Below are 14,419 nucleotides of genomic sequence, written 5' to 3' on the forward strand. Positions count from 1 at the left end.
TTTTCTGGTAATCTTCTCATTGTAAAAGGTGAGATCTAGACAGAAAATTCTGTACTTATGGAGGTTAAATGAACTAAATGTTAACCGAATCCTATTAAATATCAACTGGATTTAATTCTATACTGGGTTTTGTACCAGGTGAATTTAAGAAATCAGATATTTCCTTTTTGAGTACCTATAGTAAAGAAAATAGACAAAGCTAGTAAAGGTTTCAGAATATATTTAGATGCACAAGCAGGCATACCATCTCTAGGGACAATAGCCGACTATAAACACAGGCTTGAATGACCCAGAGCAGTTTAAGAACAGTGGGCTTTGGCTGATGGGCCCTGGTGGAGCCCCTTCTGATTTAATGATAGCAGTAGCCAATGATCCATGGTCTAGAAGCATCAATGTGGATCTTCCAGTAAATACCCCCTCTGTCTGTGCCCCATTCCCCAACCTCTACGTCAAGAGCAGTAGAATAGCCCTTCCTATGTTTTCATATACTTTAGGCTGAAGTTTATTTAAATTTATCTCTTTAAAACTTTCCTTAATGAATATCTTGACCTGATCTCATTTGGATTAAAATATCAAGGGGGGAAGGAGTCCTATAATCCTAGGCAGTCCCTGATACACAGGCTAAGCAGGGCTTGGTGAGAGGTGGAATAGAAGAATACTCACTGTGGGCTCACTTTGGACCGCCCTGCCTCTTGAGTGGTTTCCTGTTTGTGTAAATGTTTTGTAGTTGAGGCTTTCATTATTGAGGACAGCTGCAAAACTAGGCTCTCCTTTACCTGAGAGACTACTCAAATCCTTTGTTGCATATTACTAAAATTTCTAATGTGTTTAAACAAAATGGGGAATTTATTATAAGGGTACTGGGATGTCTTATGAATGAGACTGGGGCCTATAGAACATCTGGAGCCTAGGACTCAAATCACCATCAGGACTTTCTCCTGCATCCTCATTTCTTCTCTCTGTGCATCAGCTTCATTATTTCCTCCTACCGCTCCATCTTGATCTTTCTGCTTCTCTATCTGTTTGCCAATAACTTCTGAGTTTACACATCCTCAGTTTCAGCCACCCTATGAGAAACTGCCTTGTCTGAGTTCCAGATTCAACATGCCAGGGAAAGATTATGATTGGCCCGGTCTAGATAAGGTACCCCTTCCTGAACCAGTCATGTGTGGCGAGGGTGGGTCACACTGCACTAACATAGAAGATCCAACTGCAAACCTGTGGAAGAGCTGGGGGTGGGTGGTGCTACTGGGAAGACAGTACAGTAGGTGTTCAAAAGAGCAGGAAAGACAGAGTATACGGGAGAATCTGGACTCTTCTCTCCCTAAATCCAATTCACTTTGCAGAGGAAAGCTACTTCCCAAGCTGACGAAAAACTAGTTCTGACATGCAGTCAAAGGGCATCTTAACCATCCTGCGATGGTGTGGCTATTTCTGTTTCTCTCCAAAGGTGCTGAGGAGGTCTCTATCCTAGCCCAGTGATACCAGCAGACAGTGCTTTCATAGGTGCCATCTGGATCTTTGTTTTTGCAAGCAGGTGTTCTTGTGTGATATTTTTGTGGCTCGTTTGGGGCTTTGATGATAAAAACAAAACAAAACAAAATAAATTCTAGATCTTCCTTCCCCAGGGGCAGCCGAGGGCACAATTCCCAGCTATTTCTCCATATATCCATGAAAAGCGGTGCCAACTTCGAGAGCCTGTAAGATTCCCTTTCTCCCCTGGCAGGTGAGAGCCCTGGCTCAAGTGTTCCTCTTTGGCATTTGGAGGCACTCCTGATTCCAGCATTATGCTCAGCGCCAGATATGAAGTACTGTCCTGAGAATTTCAGGACCAGGTGGTTTGGTCCCTAAATGGTCCTCTTTCCTAAATGTTTCACACCCTTTATGCTGCTGTGTGATACTGGCTTGCTTCATTTCTTTGCACTGAGTTTACTAAGGTCAGGTGAGTTCTGTGACCCAGAGTAGAATGGTTCATTGCCCTCTGAGCAAGAAAGTTTATTTTTCTATTAAGTTAGGCAGATATACCATTCTTTGCCTGATCCTTGGGTAGTCTTCCTTGGAAATACTCCAAAATTTCCTCTCCTTATGTAATGAACTACGTAGAGATCAGCAAGGAGTGTTTATTTTGGAGACAGTAAAAGTAAGACTCTTGTGTATAATTCCAAATATAGGCATATATTCTTTTGGTAATTAGCTTCATTGTTCTCTGTCATTTTTTTTTTTTTGACAGTATTTACACTAAATTAGAAGTAGTAATAATGGGATATCCTAGTTCAATCCTACAACCATATCTGTCTACAATAAAATATTTGCTTTTAGTGACAGAAAGTATTTCAGAAGTGTTCATTAAAACAATTTGATAACTGTGTATCCATTATTGATAACCCAAGACGGGGATTACATGCTACGTGACTCGTAACCCATAAGGAAGCTGCCATTTCCATAATTATAAAGAATTCATATCACATCCATTTTACTATTCTGTATCATTTGACCCATTTATGGCTCATTCTGAAAGAGTAAGATTTAAAAATTTATAAAGTTTTTCAAATGAAAAATCTGCCAGGTAATTTCTCCCTTCCATTGCTGGCAGTCGATGCTCTCCATCTAAGAGGCTGAGTGTTTGGTTCCACAGCCCTCTCCTCTAACTACATAACAGTAAAGAGAGTTCAGGATCCTCTGAGTTATGCTGACCCCTCTCCCTCGGGAGAGAGCCTGGGCAGAGGGCATACACCCTCCTCCGGGAAGCATTCTGAGGTGTAAATTGTGAAAAGGGAGTTGGGGAGGGTGATGTCAGTTGGCTACGTCTGGAACAAAATTAAGCTGTGGGGTGAGGGGTAGCCACTCAGTGTCCACATGCTCTCTGTTCAGTGGTCCAGTCAAAGGTTCTGACCAGCCCATTTGGAGAAAAAGCTGAGCAAATGCTCTGCAGGGCTGGCTGAGTCATCAGCCCAGAAAGTTCCCCCAAAGGGTTGGGTACTAGTTGCTTCTACCACTGCTGCTATTATTTTTACTATCTTCTAGAGTTCACTGTGGGCTGGAGGAAGAGAAGGTGGGGTGCAGCCTGGGAGGGAGGAGAGCATAACTGGAAGGTTGGTAGAAGATGGACTTTTATCTTCTAGGTTTTCTTTCTGGCACAGAAGAAGGAATCAGGCCTAGTGAATGATTCTTGGCCTGTTATTCTTCTCCTTCACCCCCACTCCAAATCTCAAATGCAGTTCAACTTGGAGCGTCTTGTAATTAGGGTCAAGGAGATCCCGAGATTATTGTTACACCTGGGAACCTGGGGCAGCATTGTTCCTAATACACTGCAAATTAGTACCGAGAGACTAACTCCTTTCCCACATGATCTGATTGCATCACCCTCTCTCTCTCTTTGGACAGGCATGTTGAACAGCAGTTGCTGAAGTGATTTTGATGAAATGTGACCTTTGAAGACTGTGGCCACTGACCAAAGAATCTGAACTACAGTATCCAACATTTTACAGGCTACAAAACATAAGCTGGCCAGCATTTATTGCTTGTACTAACAGCTTGAGTCAAGTTTCCTAAACCTACAGAGAAGACCTCTTACTGCTGCTAATTTTACTACCAGCAAAGAAAAGGGAAATAGGAAACCGTATGGGATGGCTGAATGAGAGCATTTGTGAGAGCAGTATGAACTCGGATTATCTGAAGAGAGGGCAACTTTTTTCTAAAACTAAAAAGGGCTCAATTTGCATAGAAATAAAGTGGGAAAAATGTAATGTAGAAAAAGTTATAAGCAGAGATTCTGCTCTGGCCTCTCAGGATGGCATTGATATACATATTAAGGCAGTCACCAGGGAAATGTTAAAAACCCTCTAGGGAAATTTCCAATGTGATGGATAGAACTTTAATATTAATATAGGATTCATCATGATAATGTAAGTCATAGATCTAAGTCTCCCTTCATCAAATGAATAGTCCCTTTCCAGCCTATTATACTGGCAGCACATGCTTTAAATAGTGTCATATGGGAGACTTGAAGTCTTTCTTTATCTGCAGTCTCTGAAGTTTTGTTCACAGGAATAGTGACCCACCGGGTCATTCATCTTTAATTACATCATCTAGACCATTTTGCATTTTCCCCTTTTTATTAATATTTAGTGTTCCTTAAAATATACTTCCATCATACTTTTTTTCACAAATAGAAAAAGCATAATTCAACACATACTATTTCATACATGCAGTGAGTATGAAGGGAAGATCTGATTCTTAATCTATTCATTGATCATTATATAAGGAAAAAAGTGATTTCTGGGTTGCTATTTGATTTAGTTATCTAGTACATAATTATCAACCATATGCATGTGTATTGTTCATCTTACTCCGGGTTTCCTAGTCTTCTAACACTGACACCCCACAAAATGGTGGCTGAGTCTCTCTAGAATCCTATAAGACAATGACAATCTTTTTGGAATGAGAATGATTGCAGTGTTGATACCAATATAATAAATGCCAGTAATAATAAATGTTAAGATTCATCTGCTGCTTTTTTCAGGAGAAATTTGAATATTCATTAGTGGAGCATATAATCACCTTTTCTTACCTTAGCCCAAAACACACATGAAAATAAATTCATAAGTACAGACTATGAATACAGACATAAATTGTGTACACAGACAAGTAGACCCTCAAGTTCTATAAGGAAGAGGGGGCTTTCCTTAAGCCTGGAATCACTGCACTATGTCTTTTAAATTCGTGATGTGCATTGGTTTCATTCTATTCCAGTTCTCCGCTCATGGAGTAACCAATGTCAACATTTGGGGTATCATTTCCTGTATGTAGTTGGTATCCATTTTGGGGTATAAAGGCTCTGAGAAGTCCTGTTGTAAAGAAAATTATTTAATGGGTAGACTCTAGCATTCCTAACTTTCTTTTGACAATGAAATCCCTATTTTCAAATAAGATCTATAAACACATTTGGAAATGCTGGCCTAGTGGAGGTGTTCATAAACTGGGCCTCCTCTATTTTTTTTTTTTTTTTTTTGGCTGCGTTGGGTCTTCGTTGCTGCACGCGGGCTTTCTCTAGTTGCATCCAGCGGGGGCTACTCTTCGTTGTGGTGCACGGGCTTCTCATTGCGGCGGCTTCTCTTGTTGTGGAGCACAGGCTCTAGGAGCGCGGGCTTCAGTAGTTGTGGCTCGCGGGCTCCAGAGCGCAGGCTCAGTAGTTGTGGTGCACGGGCTTAGTTACTCCGTGGCATGTGGGATTTTCCTGGACCAGGGCTCAAACCCTTGTCCCCTGCCTTGACAGGCGGATTCTTAACCACTGCGCCACCAGGGAAGCCCCCCTCCTCGATTTTTAAGCTTTGGTTTTCACTGGGAACTTTGAGATGAACTCCAATTCATCCTTTAAGTTCTGACTCAGATGTTACTTCCTCCGTGAAGATTTCTCCACTTGCCCTAGAATGAATATGTAGTTCTTCCCTTCGCCCCCTACCCCCATAGCATTTTTTTCAAGTCCATATCAGTGTTTAGATCATGAGTTATTTATTTTTAATTTCCCCCTTCTAGTCTACAATTTCCTTTATTTGAAGGAGTGTGTTTTTACTCTCAGTGTCCTACAGAACACCTGGCTCATTGTAAGAGTTCAACAAATAACTGCTGAAGGAATGAATGAGTAAGTAAAGCTTGGGAACTTAAGCAGAAAAATTATCTCTCTGGGGTGTTGATATGTGATTAATGCATGAATCCTTCTGAGTTAAGTACTTTTTCCATTATAGTGACTAATTCCCATACAGTTGATTAGATTGAGATTGACTCTGATGTGAAATGGTTAATCATTTAGTCTGCCAAAAATACAAGATTGACTGTTATTTAGTCTGTTTTTTCCCCTTGTATAGACATGAGTAGTCTAGTATATATGAAAAATTCTAGTACCCATTCATAACAGAGATATTTTTCATATCTATACTCACTATCAGTCCATAACTCAGAATTTTCCTTTATTTAACTGCTAAAGGAAAAAAAAATGACATTTATAGACCCTTTTACTTTTCCTCAAAAACCTAGCATTATAGATTAAAAGAATTGCAGATTAGGCTATATTATGCTTTTAGCCCTTTTATTTATAATATTTAAAACATTTTTCTGATATACTCTTAAGTTTCAAGCTTATAAATTTTATTGTGGTTTAGGCATATTTTCCTCCCCTCCTTCCTTCCTTCCTTTGTTCTTCCTTCCTTTCTGTTTTTTTTTCCCCATCTTTGAAAAGATAAAGATGGGCTAGAATAAAGACAATAATCTCCCTCCCTGACTCTACCCTGCTCTAGTTCAATGCCAATGTTAACCCTTTGGTGTATCACTTCGTATATTTGGTTGGCATAAATTTTGGAGGGTGTAAGGACCCAGAAGGCTACACTTATAACAGTCTTTTCTACACTACCCTGTTCTCTTTTGAAGATGTTTCACAAAGCCCCAACCTACTAAGGACATTAAGAGGAATGAATATGCCCAGGAAACTTAATTATGTTTCTGTCATAGATACTAGGCTGGCAAATTAGCTGGGGTTAAGAAGCTCACTGTGAAGTGTTGTCAGAATGTAAAAAAAGAGGCAGCACACCTGATTGGAAGAGGAGGAGGAAAAATAGGGTTAAGCCAGAAAGGTTGTTAGACTGGGGTCAGGAACACCTGCTCTCTCCCCACCTCCCCACTTAATGTTTTTATCAATGAAGACTACCACTGCAGCTAAGTGACACTCATAGGTACTGTTGGCACCACGGGAGGCCTAAAACAAAACCAAAAGGGATGACCGTAGTTGGGGAGGGAAGGGAGGAGGAAGAAAGAGACAGAGGAAGAGGAGAGGGAGACCATGTGATGTAATGGGAAAAGCACTCAATTTAGTAAACTCTGGTTTCCCAGCTTCCCTGTAACCTTGGCAAGTTAGCTAGCTCAGAGTTTCTTCAGGTGAAAAGTTTGTGGATTGCTGATGATCTCTAAGGGCTCTCTACCTCTGAAAGTTTACGTTGGTGATGTGAGATAAAGAATTTAAGAGAGCTGGAGAGAAGAAAAAGATATGTGTGCACAGGATTGTTAAAGCCACCCAACTCAGGTGCACCTGAATTTGCTCAGGAGCAATTCCTGCTTTCTCAAATCTGGGGAACACCTGATTAGACCTAGAAGTTTCTGTTCATTAGCTGGGGTGGAGATGAATATCTGGCTTACAAAGAAAGGAGCTGTTTTATATATAACCCCTGCCAGGAAGCCAAAAGATGGTGGGCAATAGATAGGGTCCTTGTTTATCAGTTAAGTCTGGCACCTGCTGCTTCATCCCAGGAAACCAAGCATGGAAATAGTGATTGGATCTTCAAACCCTCATCTTTAGATGGGGTAATTTTGACAGAGCACAAACTCCTTGGCTAAGTACCAGGGGTTCCTGGGAACCAATCCTCTGTAGCAGGGTTTAGACTCGTGACTATTTGAAGGCCAAAACAAAGAGAATGAGTTTCACATTCTCACGCAACTGCTCTGATGTCTGAATTCCAAAGGCATTCCAGAAACAGAGCTCAGACTTGGTCCCTTGACCATCAGAGTTCTCCCTGTAGCCCATTTCAGGGTAAGCCTGGGGACAGTCAGCTGTGGAATGTTAGAAGGGTAGAATAAGTTTCCAGGGCTGTAGGCTGTTAGTTGATTCCCCAGAAAGCAGTCCTGTGAAGCCATTCTTATTTTTTACACATGGCATATCTGAAAAAGGGATTATCTGGAAATTGCAACATTTTTTGTTTTATGTGCCTCTGAAGGCAAGATATGTTTTGTCCTCCATCAAGTCTTAAAAAATATTTACCCTGGCATCTTCCCATTTTTCTTTCCACATGGAAACTCTGATATTTTTAAGACTAGTTGTGAAATCATTCCTAGGTATGCACATTACATGGAGATCTTAGAAAAACTTTTAAAGAAAATGAATATAAAGTGATATTTCTTTTATGAAGCAGATGTTACCAACTATTCTTTTGTTGGGCTTTTCTTGATTAGCAAGATGTAATAAAATGACGTATATTCTCACCCTGTGGCAGGTACGCTTTGTCTAGTGGAACAGAATATTGAAAACAGCATGGAAGATAAGAAAAAAATGAGAATTTGAAAAAAATGTCCTCATGATAGCATCATGAAAGCAATGCTATCTTCTGGTTAAATAAGGCATGAACAATAATTTTGGGTTAGGTATGTTTTTCAATTATGCATTTGATTTTGATAATAAAAGACTCGTGTTTTTCAATAGTGTTTGGAATTTAAACATACTGTTCCTTTTTTCCAGTCTTCAGGAGAGCATTTACCAATGCAAAAGTTACCTCTTACCCATTCTTGTCCATTAAAAATTAAATGCTTTTACAGTAAATTATTAAAAGTGCTAGGTTGGCGGCAAATCATCAAAGGTACCATAAACCATTATGCAAGCAAGCAAGTGAGAAGTCTGATTAAATCTAAGGGATCAGAAGGCATATACATCCCTCGATATCCATCGCAAATTCTCAACTGCAAAAGCAACCATAAAATGCTACATTAAATTACTTTAAAAAACTCTTCCAGGATTTTCAACATTCAAGAGCAACTTGCTTTTTAATTAAGTATGAACTAAGAACTTCTACTGCAAAGCACAGATATACCACTATTTAAAGGTTATTTCCTCTTTCTTTAAAACGGCTGCAAAATTAGCCTCATTTTTCCAACTGATATCACTCACTTAATGGAATTGAAGCATTCTAGCAGAGTTTGCCGAAAAGCTAGTTATTAATTAGGTGCTGTTTTCCCACCAAGTGTCTTTACTATCATTTAATTACATTGAAAAAGGAAATGATGGGCCCTGAATGTTGCAAAATCATGTTGAAAATGTTCGAAGTATTTAAATAAGATACGTTTAAAGAAAAAACCCCATAACTCATGGTTTTGGTTTAAATGAGGTAATATACATCAAATGTGAAAGGCCTAGCATAGTGCCCGGCACCTAGGAGATACTCAATAAATGGAGGCTTTTCTTGCGGTTAACCCCATTTTTCATTTGAAAAACTCAGGCTTCCCCAAGACTAACTTGTCCAGTGCCATCCAGATGGTGTGAACTGAGGGCTGTTTGATTCTGAGGCCTGTGCTCTTTCTGTGTCCCACCAGGTGCTAAAATCTGCCGTGCAGGCAACCATCTAGCTACTCATGGAAGCACAAAATGTCTATTGAACCAACACCTTGACAAATAAAAAGATAGGAGGAAGAAAAATATAAACATGAAGGTAAAATTTTGTCAAATTGCGATAATTGTGGACAAGAGCAAAAGCAGCCCAAAGTGTTTATAATTGGGTTTTAGAGCAGGATCTACTCCCAAGTCTCCCACCCACTGTTCACATCTGCCAAGTGGGGTGAGGACAAATAATTCTGCAGCTTATCTGGTATTGGTTTGGGTGGCTAATAAATCTGAATGAATAAGTGAAAAGCAGACACTTGAAGGTCAAACAAGTGTCAACTGATTTCATCTCTGTCAGTGGTTCTCAAATTTTAATGTAAATCAGAATCACCTGGAAGGCTTTTTAACCAATGCAGCTGGGCAGCCCCAGAGTTTCTGCTTCAGTATGGGGTGGGGCCCAAGGATATGCATTTCTAAGCAGTTGGCAGGTGATGCTGGTGCCGCTGGGCCAGGGACCCCACTTTGAGAACCACTGACTTAGGTTATCTAATTTAACCGTCACCACAACCCTGTGATGTAGGTGTTATCGGCCCCACTTTATAGAAGAAATAATCGATGAGTTTGGGATACATGTCAGAAGAATGGTTTGAATCCTGGTTAAAGAGAAGTTGAGAAATTGCCTTCAAAGAATCTTCAGAATTTCTGAATCACTCCATTGGTGACAGTAAAGCAAGACTACAGCTGTTCATCTCTTCTCCCACCACCGTCCAGAGGCAAAGATATTATCAGAATGAGATGAAAACCCACTGATAACATACTCAGCACTGCATGGTCCCAGAGACAACAATGAAAACTGAAGCCATGCTTTCAGAGATCCTTGAGCATTCTAGATGGGGAAACTGAGGCACGGAAAGGTTTGATGACTTGTTTAATTTGACTTAGTGTGTGAGTGGCAGCACTGAGATATCAGATATCCTGAAACCCAATCAAGGTTTAATTATAAAGGAAACACTTGGAGCTTCTATTTGGCACCTTGATTGCTGTCTGCAGTGAGCACCATCCAAAAAAGTGACTGAATGTAGAGGCAGCCTAATGAGGTGGAATAGGTACTAGGACAGGAAGCAGAATTCATTTGCTGATTGTATATTTATTATCTTTCACACGCTAGGCACTATTCTAGGTGTGGGGATAAAGTGGTAAACAAGATGGACAAAATTCTTGTTTTTGCATTCTAAAGGCAGTAAGGTCATCAACAAAGTAAAAAAAAAGGCAGGAAATTTAAGAGAGTAATAAATACTAGGAAGAAAATTAAAACCAGGTAATGTTGGAGAAAATGACCACAGACTCAGAAATTTATAAACATGGGTTTGATGGTTTACTAAAGATACAGAAAGAAATGCAAGGGATTGACTACTAGCCAGAGGTTTGAACTTTCACACCCCACTTCTCAACATTTCAATTTTATGGGTTCTTTTTAATCTATGAGTATAACCCGGTATTTCCCCCCTAGACTTCTCCAGAAATTATTTTAGGATCCTCAGAGGAGGGAGGCTCTTGTACTGCATGTAAACAAACTATAAAAAGTTGATAATATACACTTGAAAAGCTAAGCAGGAATACATTTCGAAAAAAGGGGAAATAATAGTATGTGAAATCATGTACAGAACTAATAAAAGATTCAGATATGTACTTCAAAGTCAAGGGCAATAATCACAGTAATAATTGATTCAAGTAAGAATTACCAATGGGAGGTTTAGCAAGTGGTGATTCATCTCTTCCCAACCCTGACTTGAACGATGTCACAGTGGTAGCTTGAAGTCAGCCATGGTGGGAGTATTTAAACCAGGAAATCGGTAAATGAATGCTACAGTGCAGACCTTTTAAAATTATTACTTTTCTCCAGAGGGGTGGTTATTGTTGGGAGAAACACCACCATAGGTCTCTCCTGCTTCTATGCATCTTGCTGAGTATGCCAAGAATGGAAGGCTCTGACCTCTCTTAACCCAGGCTATTTCTTAGGGTTGTATCTGCAGTGAACAACTTTGAAGGACGAGATAACGTCTCCCTCTGGGACAAAAAGCGAACTTGCTTACTACTTGCTATAAAATTGGTAGATTTTTGAAGGTAAGTGTTTCTCTCGCATAACACAGCACACTTCATTATTTGGGCACTATTCGAAGCGGGGAAGGGTAGCTAAAGTGGCCTACTGGGTGAGGCTCCTGCGTCAATTCAGTGTACTGTTGTGGTTTCCACTGCTGAATGTCTAATTGGTAATGATGCTTTATATGCATGTATTGTGGCTTCATATGTGGGTACCTATCTCGGTCCTTCACATTGCTCTCATGGGATTTGGGGGCAAGGGGAACCCGGTAAGCATGCTAACACTCATGATGCTTGCTGTGCTGTGAATAATCAAGCCTGTGGTCTCACTAGAGTTATCTAGCTCACTGATGGTTCAGCAAAGTTGAAAGTTGATGGTGTTCACTAGGTGGCAGCAGCCATCCAACCCCAATGACAATTCTGGAAGACCAAATACAGCACAATGTGCTAAACCACCTTTGCCTTGGACAACACTCTTAAGGACCCCTAATGACTTTTGGGTTATTTACCAATGGGCTAGCCAGTTGGTCTGCCACTTGGAAAACTAAGACTGGTAGATTAAAGATATTCCTCTTTGTGTCATGAACTGGGTAAACACATCGTGTCTGCCCATCAGACATCACTTGGGTGATGGTAAAGGTCTGTTTTTTGCTCAGATGAACTAGAATTAGGCTATTGATCAAGATCGCCACCATTGCCATCTGGTTTCATCATTGTACTGGGCATGGTAGCACATCCACCATCACAGACTGGGCACACTGTAAAGGATGTTTCTCATGGATGCAGAAGCTTCCACTGCATACCAGACAAGTGACTCCTGCAAAAATTTGGCCTATTTGTTCTATGGTGATGGAGGCCACATTACATGGAATATTAGCTCTGTCTGTTCCTGGCAGATTGACTACATTGAATCTTTGACCCCGTTTTGGGACTACTGATGTTGCTTCTCTGCTTTGACGTTTTGTCAGGGTATGGTATTGCTATTCCAGTCCAATTAGCCAACTCTAGCCACATCATTGTGGCCTTTACAACTAAACTGTGTCATGTGTTGTTAGGCTTTCTGGATCATTTGCAAAGACCATCCAACAGTGGGCTAATAGTCAAAGAATTTGATGGACATTCCATATTCTCTATCATCCGCAGTATTGTTGAGTGCTGGAATGGCAGTCTTAAAAATCAACTAAAAAACGTTTCTGATTTTTTATCTCTTATCTTTTCCTGGTCCACACACTTAAGTAAGGCAATTTGGTCACTTAACGTGGCTGTTTGAAGAAGGATTTATTCCTCTTGGCCACTCCTGGTCAGTGGTCATGACAAAAGGAGTAGAGAGTTATATATACCTATTTCGAAAATGTGGGATTCCACCCTGGATATTCCCGGGTTTGTTATGTGTTTGTTTTCTCTAACAGCAAACCCAGGTCAGCTTGGTTGGTATGCTTTACAGGTAGGCGGTAGCCTGGGCAAAAGAGACCTTGGACATGATTGGTTCTGAACTATTCTGCAGTGTCTGATGCCATCGATGGTTATAGACACACAGCCTGGCACAACCTTGTTTCAATTTGACTGATAGAAATTTACATGCTTCTCCCTGAGCAGTCTTGGGTTATGCACTGTATGGAGGCTAAGGCTGAAAGTACTTGGTGACGCCGCCTATGTTTCTTTTCTGGTTTTTTCTTCTTTTATTTATTTATTTGTATCTTTGCTTGTTTATTTTTTACTGAGGTATAGTTGATGTACAATATTATATAAATTTCAGGTGTACAACATAGTGATTCACCATTTTTTTTTAAATTAATTTATTTTATTTTTGGCTGCATTGGGTCTTCATTGCCGTGCATGGGCTTCTCATTGCGGTGGATTCTCTTATTGCGGAGCACAGGTTCTAGGCTGGCAGGCTTCAGTAGTTGTGGCTCGCGGGCTCTAGAGCGCAGGGTCAGTAGTTGTGGCGCACGGGCTTAGTTGCCCCATGGCATGTGGCAACCAGGGCTTCCCAGACCAGGGCTCGAACCCGTGTCCCCTGCATTGGCAGGCAGATTCTTAACCTCTGCGCCACCAGGGAAGCCCTGATTCACAATTTTTAAAGGTTATACTACATTTATAGTTACTATAAAATATTGGTTATATTCCCTGTGCTGTACAATATATCCTTGTAGCTTATTTATTTGATACATTGTCATTTGTATCTCTTAATTCCCCTAACCCTAACCCTACTCATCTGCAAACATGTGATACCTTTCAAGAAAAAGAAGGAATTACTCCAAGAGCAAAGCCTCAGGCCCAGAGGATTATTCCCATGCATTGAAACCTATTAGAATTTGCCCTGCCAGATTTCAAAATCGCTTGGAAGTGGTGACTTCTTCCTTCTTTTCATTTTATTTCCACAAAATGCTTTTTATTACACAGCAAAAGAATAGTAACTACAGTGGCAAAATCTAGCCCCTTTAACCAAGTAATGAAAATTAACATCACCAGGAATGGGATAAATGGAAATTGTGTGCTACCTGAAAAGATGCACTGAGAAGAACATAGTGTCTGTGAGATTCCTGTCAAAAAGATATAATCTGAATCTAATCTTGAGAAAATATAAGACCAACCCAAATTGAGAGACATACTACAAAATAATTGACCTATATTCTTCCAGATGTCAAGGTCATGAAAGACAAAGATATACTGAAGAATTCTTCCAGACTAAAGAAGACTAAGGAGATTTATGATCTTGGATTGGATCCTTGAGTAATACTGTACTGTGGTTATAAGAGAGCATGTTCTTGATTTTTTGAAAGAAATACATACTCACATATTTATATCTGTAACTTTCCCACAAGCTGTTCAGGGGGAAACACACACATAGTTACATATATACACACAGCATAATACATACATGTTGAAAAGCATTAACATTTCCTGGAAAAAGTTTAAAAAGAAATGAGGAATCACAATAGACAAGGTAAAATATCCACATTCAAAGAAGATTTGGACACAATTTAAGAAGAAAGGGGGTCACGGTCATCCTAGTCTTCCTTCAGGGGAGTAGGACTTTGAGGGACTAAAATATTAAGGATATTTTTATTCATTGAGTTTTTAACTTTTAGAATATTCGACGTAGGGTTGTTTTAATTACGAATGGCCTGATTTTGTCATCAGCTGTGGAAAGGAAGATATAAAAGGCTTTAATTGGGACGATCA

The 14,419-nt window shown here is 40.1% G+C and overlaps 1 long non-coding RNA gene across 3 annotated transcripts; it reads left to right on the forward strand.

Annotated features, from left to right (window-relative positions):
• The first annotated feature begins 130 nt into the window (after window positions 1-130).
• Window positions 131-13,018, forward strand: LOC309631797. 3 transcript variants are annotated; one of them, XR_014246555.1, is made up of 3 exons: window positions 131-1,726; window positions 3,025-3,092; window positions 3,385-13,018. It is a non-coding gene; the product is annotated as an uncharacterized lncRNA (long non-coding RNA). The 3 variants fall into 3 exon arrangements; XR_014246554.1 differs by having other exon boundaries at window positions 3,025-13,018; XR_014246556.1 differs by lacking the exon at window positions 3,025-3,092.
• The last annotated feature ends 1,401 nt before the right edge of the window (window positions 13,019-14,419 follow it).

The sequence above is a fragment of the Balaenoptera borealis genome, assembly GCF_965194805.1.
Source record: "Balaenoptera borealis genome assembly, chromosome: 7".
Lineage (NCBI taxonomy): Eukaryota > Metazoa > Chordata > Mammalia > Artiodactyla > Balaenopteridae > Balaenoptera > Balaenoptera borealis.